Raw genomic sequence first — 14,810 nt, forward strand, 5'->3', positions numbered from 1 at the left:
GGGGGGGGGTGTCAGCACATTAATGAGCGAAAGGTCAACTGGTGTTTGCATGATTGAGCCTTGAGTCTAATACCTGCAGAGACTCTTTACTATAGTGTAACCTAGTAGTATCTTTAAGTCTCACATGTTTTATATGGTCTTATGTGCGGGGTACACAAGGCAAGCAACACGGCTACATTCCAAGACTGCGGGTACCTCCTCAACAGAAGCGTCAGTGCTAGTAGCGGTAGTACATACGTAAATATTTACACTGAGAGAGTGTTGTGCTGGAAGTGTTGAGTGTTACATTTTCTGAGGGGAATTTAGAAACAGCTCCTTATCTGTCGTCCGGAGAGGATATCATTTCAGTCATCCCTGCACAGACAGAGACTAGGACTGTCTGGAAGCACAAACACCACTCTGTCCCCCAGCTCTTTGACACACAGGCTGATCTTTTTTTTCTGCTGCATCAAAATGCCTGTGAATGCAGCAAAAATGCTGTAGAAGTCTTGTTCAATAAACCCCCTGGTTTTCTCCACTCCTAGGAGTTATGGAAAAGGAGGGATGTATTTAAAGTAGTACAGTTGTCTACAGCAGGAACAGAAATCGGTAAAGAAACAGGATAAGTGAATTATAATAATATAATTACAAATCTGACAGTTTAAACTGGAAATTACAAAAGTTCAGAAGTATTTCTAAACTTGAAATACATTTGTTGTATTTTTGGGACAGGAAAATTAGTGCAAGCGCAGAATCCTCATATTTTAACACAACATCCGTAGCCAGATGTTTCGTAGGATTTATTGGCTCTATGACAATAGTTTTTCCCATCTCTTTTATTACAGAGAGACAAATCCATCTCTACAGCACTATGTTCAGGGTTTTTCCTACCACATAGTGAAATAACATGCATTGACATTACGTGACACTACATGCTCCGTAGGTGGCGTTGCTGCACCGACAAGGCCTGCCTTTGTTTTAACCTGCCCTTATATTAGCATTTTTTGGTTGCCGTGTTGATCTGGAGCTAATCTTAAGCTTGGATCAGGGAAGCTTGACATTTTGAAAAAGGGCTTATATTAGCTTAAATGTGGGAGAAGAGCACAGATTAAAGGAAGACATGGACAAAAAACACAGAAGTAGGTTATCTTCATATATTTGATTTGGAGGCCTTGTGCTGCTATAGTTACCATGTGGAGTGAAAACAGAGTGAGCTCAGTGTTATGGATATAAACACCGTTAAGGTGATCTCATCCGGTGAGAAAACCAGCACAGGGAAAGCTATAGCAACGAATATACTAGCTGTTGGTGCTCTATAGACTGCAGTAATCTAGTCTAGAAGTAAGTAGTCTTACTTCTAGACTAGATTACTGCAATGCTCTTCTCTCTGGTTATCCAGACAAATTGATAAATAAACTTCAATTAGTGCTGCACACGGCTGCTAGAATCCTAACTAGAACAAAAAAATATATATAATAATCAACACATTACTCCTGTCCTGGCGTCCTTACATTGGCTGCCTGTTAGGGTTAGGGCTGACTTTAAGGTTTTACTCTTAACCTATAAATCAATACATGGACTTGCTCCTACTTACCTTGCTGAAATGATCCAGCCATACATACCTACACGTAACCTTAGATCGCAAGATGCAGGCCTTTTAATTGTACCTAGAATTTCTAAACAAACAGCTGGCGGCAGGGCCTTTTCTCATAGAGATCCATTCCTGTGGAATGATCTGCCAATTAAGGTTAGAAATGCAAACTCAGTGCAAACTTTCAAGTGTCTACTAAAAACTCATCTCTACAGCACGGTTTATAATTAGGTGTAGCCTGGCCCGGGGGCGTGAAGGTGACCAGTAGGCTTGATACTGTCCACCCATGCTGTCTTGCCAGGTGGGCTTTTGTCACCACTGGGATGCCCTACCTCCAATGCCTTTCGGGGGAAGAGTCACTGGCTTGTTGTTGACTCTCTGTTGCGCACTTGTGCAATTGGGCTGTACGCTGCTAGCAATACTCTGCCCTCATTCAGGGGGGTTGCGGTTGGGGGGTGTCCCTTTGGTTGATGCCTGGCAATGTGGGTGGATTGATTTCCTGCCTGTTGGGCCCTGTTCGGGGCCTCCCCCAGGTAGGGCCACAGTGTCACTGGACCCCCCTGTCTCAGTTCCAAGGTGTTACGCTGCTATATTATTGTGCTGGGGGATATGAGGGATGTACTACTAACTTTTCTCAGTCTCCTCCAGTTTTAAATTTTAGGAGGAGATGAGGTCCTGGTCCACACCTGCGGATTACCTGGTTTGGGGGGCCCGTTGCTGTCCCTGTCCTTGTCCACCTGGTCATACTTCTGACCTAGTCTAAAATCAAATAGACTCTGGATTTAGCCCAGAGAAATGTATTTATTATTCCAATTGGACTCTTAATATCTCACCCGGCACAGCCAGAAGAGGACTGGTCATCCCTCTGAGCCTGGGTCCTCTCTAGGTTTCTTCCTAAAATTCGACCTTCTTAGGGAGTTTTTCCTAGCCACTGAAATTCAACACTACTGTTGTTTGCTCCTTGGGGTTTAAGGCCGGGTGTCTCTGTAAAGCACTTTGTGACAACTGCTGTTGTAAAAAGGGCTTTATAAATACATTTGATTGATTGATTGAAGGGAATTTGCACAATGCAAGGACATGGTGGCTTTTGGCACAGTTTACCTGCCTACTGCTACTTTGACAGTGTTATGATAACCAGGATAACAACGTTGTGATCTGCTTTTGTCCCAAGTAGCGTACTATATGTTTGATAGGTTATTGGCGCAGCTTCTCCTGCTGAAAGAAGATGACAAGCGTTAAGGTGACTGCTTGTCACAATTCTTCAAGTTCTAATCTACAGAATGAAAGGTATATAATATGTGTGGGTGTGGCTGTGTGGGTGGGTGTGGCAAGGTCGCCTAGTGCGGCTGCTCTCAACCTTGTTCTGCTGAAGGATCCAAATTTCACAATAATAATCTGTGACACCATATTTCATGTTAGAATCATAAAAAATTAAGGTCTTAATGAACAGTATTTATTTGCAAATAAAATACGCAAAATGGTCTTCTCAACAAAAACCAGGACAGTGTTTTTTATAAAGACAATGTTTGCAATAAAAAACAATTACATTTACAGTATATGTGTATGTATGTGCAAAATCAGCCATGTGACTGTACACAGAAACGGGCACCGCAATCAATGGAAAAGATGGCATGACTTGCCATCACTCATAGATAGCAAGTCACGCACAAATCGCTGACCTAACGGCTTTAAAAATTGTCTTAAGTAAAGCTCACTTTCATTTAATGTGAAATAGTTACACAAGGTTGCATGGGTTGCTTGTTTGAGACACTAAAAAACGCTGGCATATGGTCGGTGTGAGTTCAAAATGCATATGGTCGGTGTGAGTTCAAAATGCATATGGTCGGTGTGAGTTCAAAATGCATATGTTCAGGGTGAGTACACATTTTTTTGATAATAATTGTAGTTTTATTTGATGTTTTATTATGATGATGTTTTATTGTTGTTTATTGTTTTTATACTAGTATTTGTTTTTATTCTACTGTATTTTTATATTTCTCTTTTTCTTTGTAAAGCACAATGAATTGCTTCTATGTATGAATTGTGCTATATAAATAAACTTGCTTGCTAGTATTAGTATATAGGAATTATTATGGACATAACAATGTTATGTCCTCTCCTGGCCCGCAAATTTATTTTCACAAATCATGCATTATAAAAACACAACTGCTCAAATATACACATACATCAAATAAACACAGAATACATTTTAATTAGCCTATTGGCAGAAGCCATTTCTATTTTAATATTTCTCTGATGCCTTGAACAATGCATGCCCCATGACAGATGGTTTTGGGGAGACATTATTATTTAAAAAGCAGTGAGTAGGTTGTGTAGCCTCTGTATGGGGAGGAAAATGTAATCCCTCCCACTGCAACAAAATGTCAGGAATGAAAGGGGTGTGTGGACTTTCACCAAGCGCTGTAGTAAAATTATCACAAAATACTTGTTCAGACTAAGGCACAGGTGGAGCCAGCCTTCTCTCTGTAGTACGCCTAAAATGTCCGCAGGGTAAACTTCAAGGTGGACCACACCCATCACGGCATCAAAGAGCTTGTGGGGAACATTTTCTCCCAAACATGGTAATGTCCTAAAAGGCCAACACTAATATAATGAAGTGCCATTGTTCCATGTCATTTTAAAAGGTCTGCATCACATGAACAGCAATTCCAGTATTAGAAGACACCCTGGGCTTGGCCCAGACCAGGGCTGAGTGCGATTGAAGCAAAGAGCGTGCTGCATAAACACAGGCTCTCGTTGCACACATTCTTTAACATCATTCCAGCTGCGTTGCTGTCAACTTGCGAAACAGGCATCTTATTTTTTTGGGACTGGATCAAAAGACCACGGGCTAATCTCAAAACACCCAATTTACAGTACGCTTCCATGCAAATGCATGTCATGCAATTACAGGGGACTACATTCTATGAATTCCTATACATGGATACTGAATGCGAGATATGGTGGCGAACGGTGGCATGTTTTGAGAGTTGGGCCAGGTTTTAGAACGGCCATGGTGGCACCTTCAATCTCTATATACTCCAAATACCGGCGTGCCCCTCACAATTACCGATGACACTACGCACTGTAAACAAGCAAAGCCACAAATTAAACATGAAAAAGCATGTGGAACAACGTGTCCTAGGCCATAGCCTGGTGTAGTGAGGCGTCAACAAATTCCACGGACATCGACCTAGTTCGATTAACTATCCCAAATGCCCAGCCTGGAAACATGAGTGACCACTGAATTAGCAACGGCTGTGGAAGAGGAAGTGGTGCTCTCGGATTGGTCAGCAGCATTTTGCCGTGTGTGCATCTCTGGATGTGACCACCGTTGACTTCAGCTGCACAGGTGAAACGCTGCTGTGTTGTACAAGTGTAACCACTTTGACACTGCTTTGTTTGTATAATACGGACAATTGTGAATAATCATCAAAGACTTCGTGGTGTCTTGATATACATGGTAGCTGAGTATCGTCCTGTTACAGAATCTCATGCGATCTCAGATATATGACATTTCAGCTTGCCTGTTGGTACAGGCTGAGGTATGTAAGGCCTTGTGAATGTTTCAATGAGAACTCAGCACGAGAAAAGCCAGTGTAATTACCTGAGCCATGTTAGCCTCTGGCAGAATATGTGCTACTGAAAACGAGGCCTTTGCTGCTACACTCGGAATGATTCATTGCATTCTAGAGTTCAACATTTAAGTTAACTTCTGCTGGCAAATTTGGCTATGAGTTGGCAAATGCAATGCACATTTTTTATACAATAGTCGCCACCTTATCCTATAAGGTTGTTAACCAAAGTGATTTGATCCTGTATTTCACCCTCATATTTCACCCTCACACAAGGTGATTCTACACTGTATTTTTCAGATTGAAGATTATAGCAACTTCACTAATTGTCTGTGTAAATTTGAAAGTAGGTTGATGAGAGTAGAGATGGGTTTTCACGCTGAGGTCTCAGACAGCTGAATTCCATTGTTCAGGCCTTGACCGAAGGTCACTGTACTTTGTTACATTCCTTGAGGACCCATTCTGGGGCATGTTACATTCTAAACTGTCGTAACAAATATTGGGTGCACGCATTGCCTCGGGAAACCTATTTAGAGTAGAGGGGACTGACAGCTGAAGCAGCAAACTCAAAATCTGTTTCATCAGCTAATGTCTTACATGTGTATAAGTATTCAGACCCTTTGCCATGACACTCCAAATTGAGTTCAAATTAATCCTGTGTCTGTATGTCATCCTTGAGACATCTATAGAAATTGATTGGAGTCCACCTGTGGAGAATTATGCTTGAGCAATCGATATCTGCAAGTTTACAAAGCAAACAGACGCTAATACAGCATCTCAAGTCATCTCGGTTACATCTTGGGGAAAATGTAGTTTAATGCAAACAAGCCCTGAGTTATTTCTATTAATTTCACTTTGACCAGTTGCTCTCCATCAGGCAGTGAGACAGGCTGTGTAACTGAATGAATGAAAAGTATGGAGACAGACGAGGGGTAGAGCTGTGTGTGTGTGTGTGTTTGTGTGAGAGACAGAGGGATAGGACAGTAGCATAGGCGGAGCAGGCAGCTGTGGAGAACCGCTCCGGCACCGTTCATCTGCAGCTCAGTGGCCAGCAGGTGCCACTTGCAGGTCACGACATGTGACGTGTCCGAGGGGTCACCAGAAAAGGTTTGGCGAAGTAGCATTTAACATAGAGGCAGGGTCATATAAGTTGATTTCTCACCTCCACACAGAACAAAATATATTAGCGAAGAATCAATCATCTAGCCATTCGTCTGGGATATAAAAGACAGTACAGGTAAAATCACCTCTGTAAATCCAAGCTGTAGGAAGGGTTGCACTCCAAATTCATATCTTACATTTGGGCTACTAATAGCTCAATTTGGTTTGAAAATACTCTTGATCATGTCCCCTGTCAGCCTGAAGAAATTATTTTATAATTAAAATACCATTATATTGCACACTCCATTAAAAAACATGCCAAAGTATTGTTTTTTACCTCAGACCAATGCCATTCGTCCTTCTGAGGAATAGCAAAAAAAAACGTATTTGCCCCTTCTTACTTTGATAACACATTTGTGTGTTGCAGGGAGGATGTTTTTCCTTTCGTTTCTTCATGATGTAATCACTACCGTATAATTGTATGTATGTTTAATAAAAATATTCAAATGAAATTTCTAAAGAATATAGTCTGTTTTGTTTTAGTACAGAATTAACCACAATCGCAAAATTTCTTTTTATCTAATGGGGATTGACTTGTAGACTCCTGGCCCTGTTGCCCTGTATTGTTACTTGACAGGATTGCTAGAGGATGTTAAACCAGTTCTAACTTGCATCCTAGGTCGCCAATCGCAGCAGTCTGCTTTATGCATACGGTAATTCTCTGTATTTGTCTTTTAAACCGTAAAAATTTTGATAGTTCGTAATTTGTCTTTTGCATATGGCATTAGTTCATGTGGAGCGCTATTTAGTTGGCAACAGTAGATACCCATGTTTTTTCAACAGGCGTCAGGCTTGAGTGTCAAGTTACATCGAAACAACCACTCCTGCTTGTTTCATCCTGTCAGCCACTAAAGGGGCTAAAATGCCCCTTCCAGTCAAGCAGCTCTGTGTCTTATACCTGTGGATAACTGGGCGTTTTCTTTTCAGATTCATTACAGTTACTTATTACCGAGTTTCAGATTGCTTGTCAATCATACCACTGTGATGAATAACTGGTATGTTATCTTTACTCAGTACATCAATCTTGCAGAAATGTCATTGCAGGTGAGGCCTCAGCCGCTAGAAATGTTTTGTAAAAAAAAAAATTCTGGGTCGGTTTTGGGTGCCATACTATGTCAAGTACTTTCTCCCCCTGGGGATTCAGCCCTTTCAGGACTTTTTTCTCACTTCTGGGGATGGGAGGATCACAATGGAACTAAGAAGCAGAAGCATTCAGAAAGTAGGACTAGTAATAGCACATTTTAGAATAATGAAAAAGTAGTCTACAGCTCTCATTAAGTGGTTATAACCAGGGCTGGGTAGGTAACTTTTGAAATGTAATCCGTTACAGTTTCAAATTACCTGTCCACATTTGTAATCAGTAATGTAACTTTTTGATTACTTTGAATTACTTTTAGATTACTTTCATATTAAGAGGCATTAGAAAACAAATAGGAATAGCCTATGACCAACTGAACATCTTTTGCAAGATCAATCAATGTTATAGTTTACATAGCTGTCCAAAAAACGAAATTAGCATTTTACGTTATGGGTTATGTACAGGGCCTTTGGAAAGAGATTTAAACCATTGCTTTCTACTTCAATATGATTGGGCTACATCTGCAGTAGTCTGATGTTTTGCTCCACAACCACCAACATTGTCAAAACATTGCAGAAACCCAAGGCACACGAATGCACGTTTGCAATCATGAACACCCGCACATAAATACGTTTTACCAGCACAAACGTAAACTGCGATTATTAGGTCCACCAGCGATGGATTTTCAAAACGCAAATGAAAGAAATAAACTGTGATTATACACCTGCACTCTTAGCTTAAAGTCATTGTCGTCAGCAGGCAATGCTGACCAATCAACAAAGTTTTCTGAGATGCAAAGCAAGCAGAAGCACATGGTCTGATAGGAGTTGGTATGGCTGCGTCAAATGCAAATCATCATCTTTTGGCAGTTCTTCCCAACACACCTTTTTTCCTCAAATATTGTGATTCATTCCATATAATGTTTTATCTTGAAGGCAGCGCCATGTTACAGCTATCTAACAATATAACCTAATATAAACAATTCCTGTCTGAGTTGTTCAAGTGCAACTCTTCCTGGCTGTGTTGTTCTGTGCATTTGACAAATAAACCTTGACACTTGAAAAAGATATAACACCAGGTAGGCCTATCATTGTTCTGAGAAAGCTAGGTCGATAGTAGATAACTAAATCATATTTTATATGGATTAGCTAATAATATCGTTGATATATTTTTACCAGCCATCCAACCAACCAAAACTGGAGAAAACTAGCGATTCTAGAGATAAAACATAAAAAGTTCCATAAGTAATCATACATTTTTTCAAAAGTATCTCTAATCCGATTAAAATATTTTAGCTGGTAACGTAACGGATTACAGTTACTGTTCTTTTGTAATCCGTTACCTGTTATCCGTTACTCCCCAACTCTGGTTACAACAGTGATGAGTATACAGTCAGGGGTCTTGCATGCGCTGCTGATGCAAATTAGCTCGGCCTCATCCGTGGGGGACGAGTGGCGGGGAGTTGAGACAGGGTTAAATTAACTCGTCACGCAGCAGCGACTACTCGTGGTGGGTCGGTCACCTCCTGGCCAGAAAATCTCAATGTGTATTGGTCTTGGTGGAAACATTCCCTTGGTTGAGCCAGCGTCAGGACAATGGGCACGGCAGCCAGGGCAGGATGTGTTCAGGAAGGATGCGTTCAGAATTCAGTTTCTCGTGCACCCAAGACCCTCATGTATGAATTCGCATTTTGTTTCTCAATAGATCAGCCGTGGACGTGTGGTTGCAGAACTCACAATTAAAGTCAGGCGCTCTCGATCAGATGTAATCACTGCAAGACCGCACCCTCGCAACCAGTTCACGTTCTCACTGAAATGAATAGTGATGTCGTTTTGGGTGTGTGGTGGCGGAAGTTGGGGATCCTCTGAGGAAATCTGGACTGTACGGGAGTTTTTTGTTGTTGTAAAACTCAGAAATTCTGAATTAATGGCGTTATGTGTGGAGTTCTAAATGAGGCGAGGATGATTTAGATTTTGTCAAAAAGGGAGAGGGTGACTCAAGCAGGGGGTGAGTAACGCAGAGCGTTGGCAATGCTTCAATTCAGTGTAAAGAACTCCCCTAGAAGAAGTCTCTGTGCTTAGGGACCACACCCACCCCACCCCCACCCCCCCCCACCACCCCCACCGAACAGTCGGCACGTATCAGACAAAGCCGTGCTGGGGAGGGCTGGCCCCGGACCAGCGAACCATCAATGTGTGATGGAAGCTGGCAGTGCCCAGCCACTCCCTGGCGGCGTTCTCTATAATTATCTGTAAATGAGAGTTTTCTCAGTCTCAGCTATAAACCTCTTAAAAGAAAATCTAACCACGAAAATGGAGTCACCAAACGGCAGTTATCAAATACTGGCTGATACGGAAGATAGCGCGGTCTCACTCTGAACTGGATAAAACTGCTTTGGAATATTTTGGCCCAACCTCATGTCTTGTAATTTCTCTTTTTCTTTGTCATTTGTAATTGTTCTTCTTAATGTTTGTGTTTTTTGTTTAGTGTTACGTGCGTGGATGCTTGCAGGTTTTCGTGTGTTTGTGTGAGCATGAATGCATGTGTAATACACATCACACGTTGGTGTAAAAGTGTTGCTTTCCTCTTTCTCTTTGTCCCACATTGTGCTCGAACCTGGGTCCCTCCGAGTCCGCACACACCTATAACAGTCACCCACAATACATAATTTCCTATCACTTAACATATGCAGAAATCCAGCAGGAAAAAAAAATCTATATTATTCTAACGTTTATCTAACCAGTAAAGCCATCTCTTCTGTGAACGTGCATTCCCTGCCAGGGCGTATGACGGCAGGCACTTATCTGGTTATATAAGGCATTTTCCCACCAGTGCCTGGGGGCTGTAGTGCAGCGTGAATGTGTATTTGGTAAGTCTTTACCCCTGAGGGTAGCTCGTTCTGGCCACCGCCCTCAAAGATTCATGCATATCACCCCACCTGCATGCTTAACAGTCCTGGAACCTTACTGGCCCTACCACTTTCTCCCTTTCTTCCTTCTTTTCAACAACACCACTCTCCTTTTATTTAGAAAAGGGTGTTAGACTGTCACTCTGACGACTGAAAATAATTACTGTTTGAACAACATAAATCTCGTGCTTCCGTGCTCCTGAACTGTGTGTCCGACTTGCTCCAGTTTTAGCCTCACTGTCTGTAGTACTGTGTTCATATCAACGTTTGTTTGCCATGAAGATATGCTCAATCAGTTCGGCTCAGAAACCTATTTGGTATGATTGATATCAGAAAAAGATGGGTGAAAAAATGATGTCAAAATTACTGTTCCTGTCTACACGTAGCCATTTAAGCCATTTTAGCTTCCAGTACAATTAATTGGCTGCTCCTCCCTGACAATGACTCAAGACGAGTCATCTGTAGACATTAGCCAATAAAGTTAGATATCCCACCCAGCCCTCACTAATTATGATCGTGCTGAAACACGCTTCATTCAAGCTGAGTCCTCTGTCCACTTCTATGATGTGAGTGTGTCTATTGGCATTGTGCTAAAGTGAGTTAGAGGGGTGATGGTAGTAGCCTATAGCACAGAGGTCTCAAACTGGTTCCACGGAGGGCCGAGTGTCTGCAGGTTTTTGCTCTCACCTTGTACTTAATTAACTAATTAGGTCACTAATTGGTTTGTTTCTACCCCCACCTGGTTGTTTAGGTCTGAACTGGGAAAATGTTTAAAGGAAAAAAACTAAAACCTGCAGACACACGGCCCTCCGTGGAACCGGTTTGAGGCCTCTGCTATAGCACATAACAGCTCCAGGTAGAAATTCACTATTTAGACATTTGCTTTATATTCTAACTTCACTTTGGTTCAGGGCACGTTGGTCTTCACATTATTGTCCATGGTAAACACATTTTGAAACCTAATCCAGTCAGATGAAACTGTTGTTCTGGTGAAATACACAGGGTAAAGGGAACCCCAAAATGCACAGGGCACAGTGAGGTATTTGGACAGTTTCGCATATCCTTTACATGCAATGACTTCCTAAAGCCTGCAATGCATGGTGGAAGATATTGGATAGTCTCCTTGGTGATTCTCTGTCAGCCATATTCGGTTCCTGCTTGTTTCGGGGCGTTCTGTCTTGTCTTTGGTGTTGTGAAATCCATGCTCAGTTGGATGAAGACTCTCTACAGCAGTGTGTTTGGGGTCAATGACCCTAAGACAATCTGGCAAGATGTTTATTGTTTATTGCTCCACCCAGGTCAAAAGTGAGCCTGCTATTCACTTGTGAATGTTAGCAAGTTTATCTATCACAATCCCAATGCATATATTGGCAAAACCAGTGTGAATATAATTAAATAACCGTTTCAATAACGGTATGAATAGAACTGGAAAAACTTTTCATGTAATAATGTTTCACAGCCCTTAGCAAGTCACCACACATGATATTATAGAGAATCTCAGAACTAGGCTTCTATAATGGATGTTCAGGGCGGCAGGAACACAATGTTACACTGAGAATTGACCAAACAAGCGCAAAAGGCGGTTGCATTTTAAAACTACATTAATGTCAATCCTTGATTACACTGATCATTGGTTTTAAGGACCTGGCACAGCCTAACCCAGTGACTGAAAGACAACAGCTGTGTTTACATTTTGATTTATTGTACAGGGGAGTAATCCATTAAGCAACAATCATGTGTCACCATATCTCAGTGCGGTGATGTCTGTGTACATTTCCAGTTTTTATGCCCTTTTCTCTGACATGTTTTCCTTCAGCTCAGAACAATCCTAAGAAACTCTCTCCCTGTCCTCCACACCCCTTTCACTGGCACATAAACTTGGGATCACACTCTTTGCTGTGAGTAATTGCCTAAGCCAGCACCTTCAATTCAAAACCACCAATGCCCTTGGGCCAGACCACACCCCTAAGAGTGTGAAGTCCTTATGGAGACAATATGTGACAGGCATTTAGCTGCACTTTGAGGACAAATTAAGTTCTTAACTGTCTGGAAATCATCTCAGTTGTATGACAGATTAGGCTCGTTTGGCAGCTTGCGTTCTCACATAGAACAGTGGTGTTAAAAAGAAGGGTAAGAACACAGCCAATCATGACATGATACTGAATCATTAACCACAGCCCCTTGTTAGGTTTAAATGTGCCTGATGAATTCACTGGCTACCCTCTGCACCGTTCCATAGTCCAGAATTGCAGGCTCATTCCTGAGCTGTCGATACATGCCCAGGATACCGTGTCATCCCACCGGTTGACCATGTTATGGTAAAGGTGGTTGTGTCTGGCAAATGTAGGTGTGGAGCAGATGTCTCTGTGAATCACATTCCACATCACACGCGCACACACGTAGTCTCATGCTGATGTTCATTGTGAACTAAAGGAGGCCAGGGTTGTTTGTCCCATGTTCATGCTAGGAGAGACCAGGGTTGGTTGTCCCATGTTGATGCCAAGGGAGACCAGGGTTGGTTGTCCCAGGTTCATGCTAGGAGAGACCAGGGCTGGTTGTTCCATGTTCATGCTAGGAGAGACCAGGGTTGGTTGTCCCATGTTGATGCTAGGAGAGACCAGGGCTGGTTGTCCCATGTTCATGCTTGGAGAGACCAGGGTTGGTTGTCCCATGTTGATGCCAGGGAGCTGGCTGCATGTGTAAAGAGAGAGTGCACCGTTATCTTGGCTTAAAATGCCTCAGCCTTATTGAAGGGACATTTGACAATATTGAAAACTTCAGCCGACAACAAGAGACATTCGAGTACACTTTCCCTGTTGTAAACTAAATACGAACAGGGATGGCAAATAACTAGGTCTTTACCTAGCTAGCTTAGATATAAACACTGGCTTGCTAATGTTAACAAGCTACTTACTCTATGGAATGCCGGCCATTGAGTCCTTCAGCCATAGATTAGCCATATTTTCCTACTAATATTTGTAACACACGACAGCTATGCTGCTGAGGGAAATCACTGAATGGCCTCCTGCAAGGAGTGTGCTGTGAACAGATGTATTGGCATCCATGAGACTTGAGGATCAAAACTACACACTTCAGACTTTACTTGCCTTGTAGCTAAAAGACTTGGGACTTACTTGAGACTTGCCTAACCAAGACTTGGGACTTACTTGACACTTGCCTAACCAAGACTTGGGACTTACTTGACACTTGCCTAACCAAGACTTGGGACTTACTTGGACTTTATAGTACAAAATAATGATTTGTTGACACATCTGGTAAATAGACAAGATGTTTTTAACAAAATGGAAGAGATGATGAATAAGCTAAGGCAATAATATTGTGAAGAAAAATGTGGAAGCAACATTGAAAGAAAAATATATATACATATGACATATGAAAATAATGCATTTATTTGACCAGCAAATAGTATTCAAAAGACATTATGTAACATTATTCAAGGCACATACCTGTAAGAGTACAACACAGGCAGGTGGTGGTTCCAAGCACAGAGACCATAGGTTTAATCACAGGACCAGGAACAGGCAAAACCCGTGGTCAGTAACAGGCAAGGTCGATAACAGAAAAGCAGGCAAAAGTACAGGCAGGGACAAGACTAATAATCGTTAGTAGGAAAAAACAGGTGAAAGAACTCGGTACATGTAAGGGCTATCCAAAAGTTTTGCAGAGCAACTGGCTTAGTAGAGTCATAACATAGAAACAACACTTCACAATGAAACTGGAAAAACGAACTGAATAAATAGGGTGTTAACAAGACACAGGAGTAATCAATAATACAGAAGGACAAGCTACATTCAAAAACAAAGGACAAAAAACAAACAGAACAGGTTACATTCAAGGACAACAGTGAAAACGGGACTAAACAGAACCTCACAATACCAACATGTTATAGTTGATATATGGTACATAGGTGATACATCTGAATGGAAATATTTATACAATGAAGACACATCCAGTGGGTAATTAATGAACATAGAGTTATCATTCACTTCAGGACTATGAGATAAAATGTATAGAGAGGAGTCAGAGTCTCAGTATTTCTGGGATAATCCATTTATCTGTCAGGCTCAAAAGGTCAAGGGCCTTTAGGGCAGCGCAGGCCTGGGTGACCTCGGCCTTACAGACAGCAGATTGACAGTTCCAAACGCTGATGGGGCCCTAGAATTCCACATTGGTATTGCATGCAGGAGATCAGAAGTGTTTCAGCCGCAGGGTGAGGAGCATCTGTAGAAACTACAGAGAGGGGACTGAACAGGAACGCACAGTTAACAAATGCGCAGAATTAGATTGGGCATTGGGCTTTCCTCTGTTTGCTTTCTCAAGTGACTCCTTGGAACAACCCTGCAGAGATGTCTTTGTTTTGGGAGACAAGACCTCCCATCATATTAAAATATTCTAGTGCTGAGATATTTATGCATTATCATGCATTATTAACTAGCCCCACTCTCCCCTCCACACATGCAGGCTCTCGGATTATTAAATTAACTGCATTTTTAATTT

General features: G+C 41.9%; 1 long non-coding RNA gene across 1 annotated transcript; it reads right to left on the reverse strand.

Annotated features, from left to right (window-relative positions):
- Nucleotides 1-11,788: 11,788 nt before the first annotated feature.
- On the reverse strand, nt 11,789-14,106 carry LOC105023874. Its single transcript, XR_001198393.4, has 3 exons — nt 13,760-14,106; nt 13,207-13,331; nt 11,789-12,983 (listed from the first exon to the last, which is right to left on the reverse strand). It is a non-coding gene; the product is annotated as an uncharacterized LOC105023874 (long non-coding RNA).
- Nucleotides 14,107-14,810: the final 704 nt, after the last annotated feature.

Source organism: Esox lucius, chromosome 12 (assembly GCF_011004845.1).
Source record: "Esox lucius isolate fEsoLuc1 chromosome 12, fEsoLuc1.pri, whole genome shotgun sequence".
NCBI classification, from domain to species: Eukaryota; Metazoa; Chordata; class Actinopteri; order Esociformes; family Esocidae; genus Esox; species Esox lucius.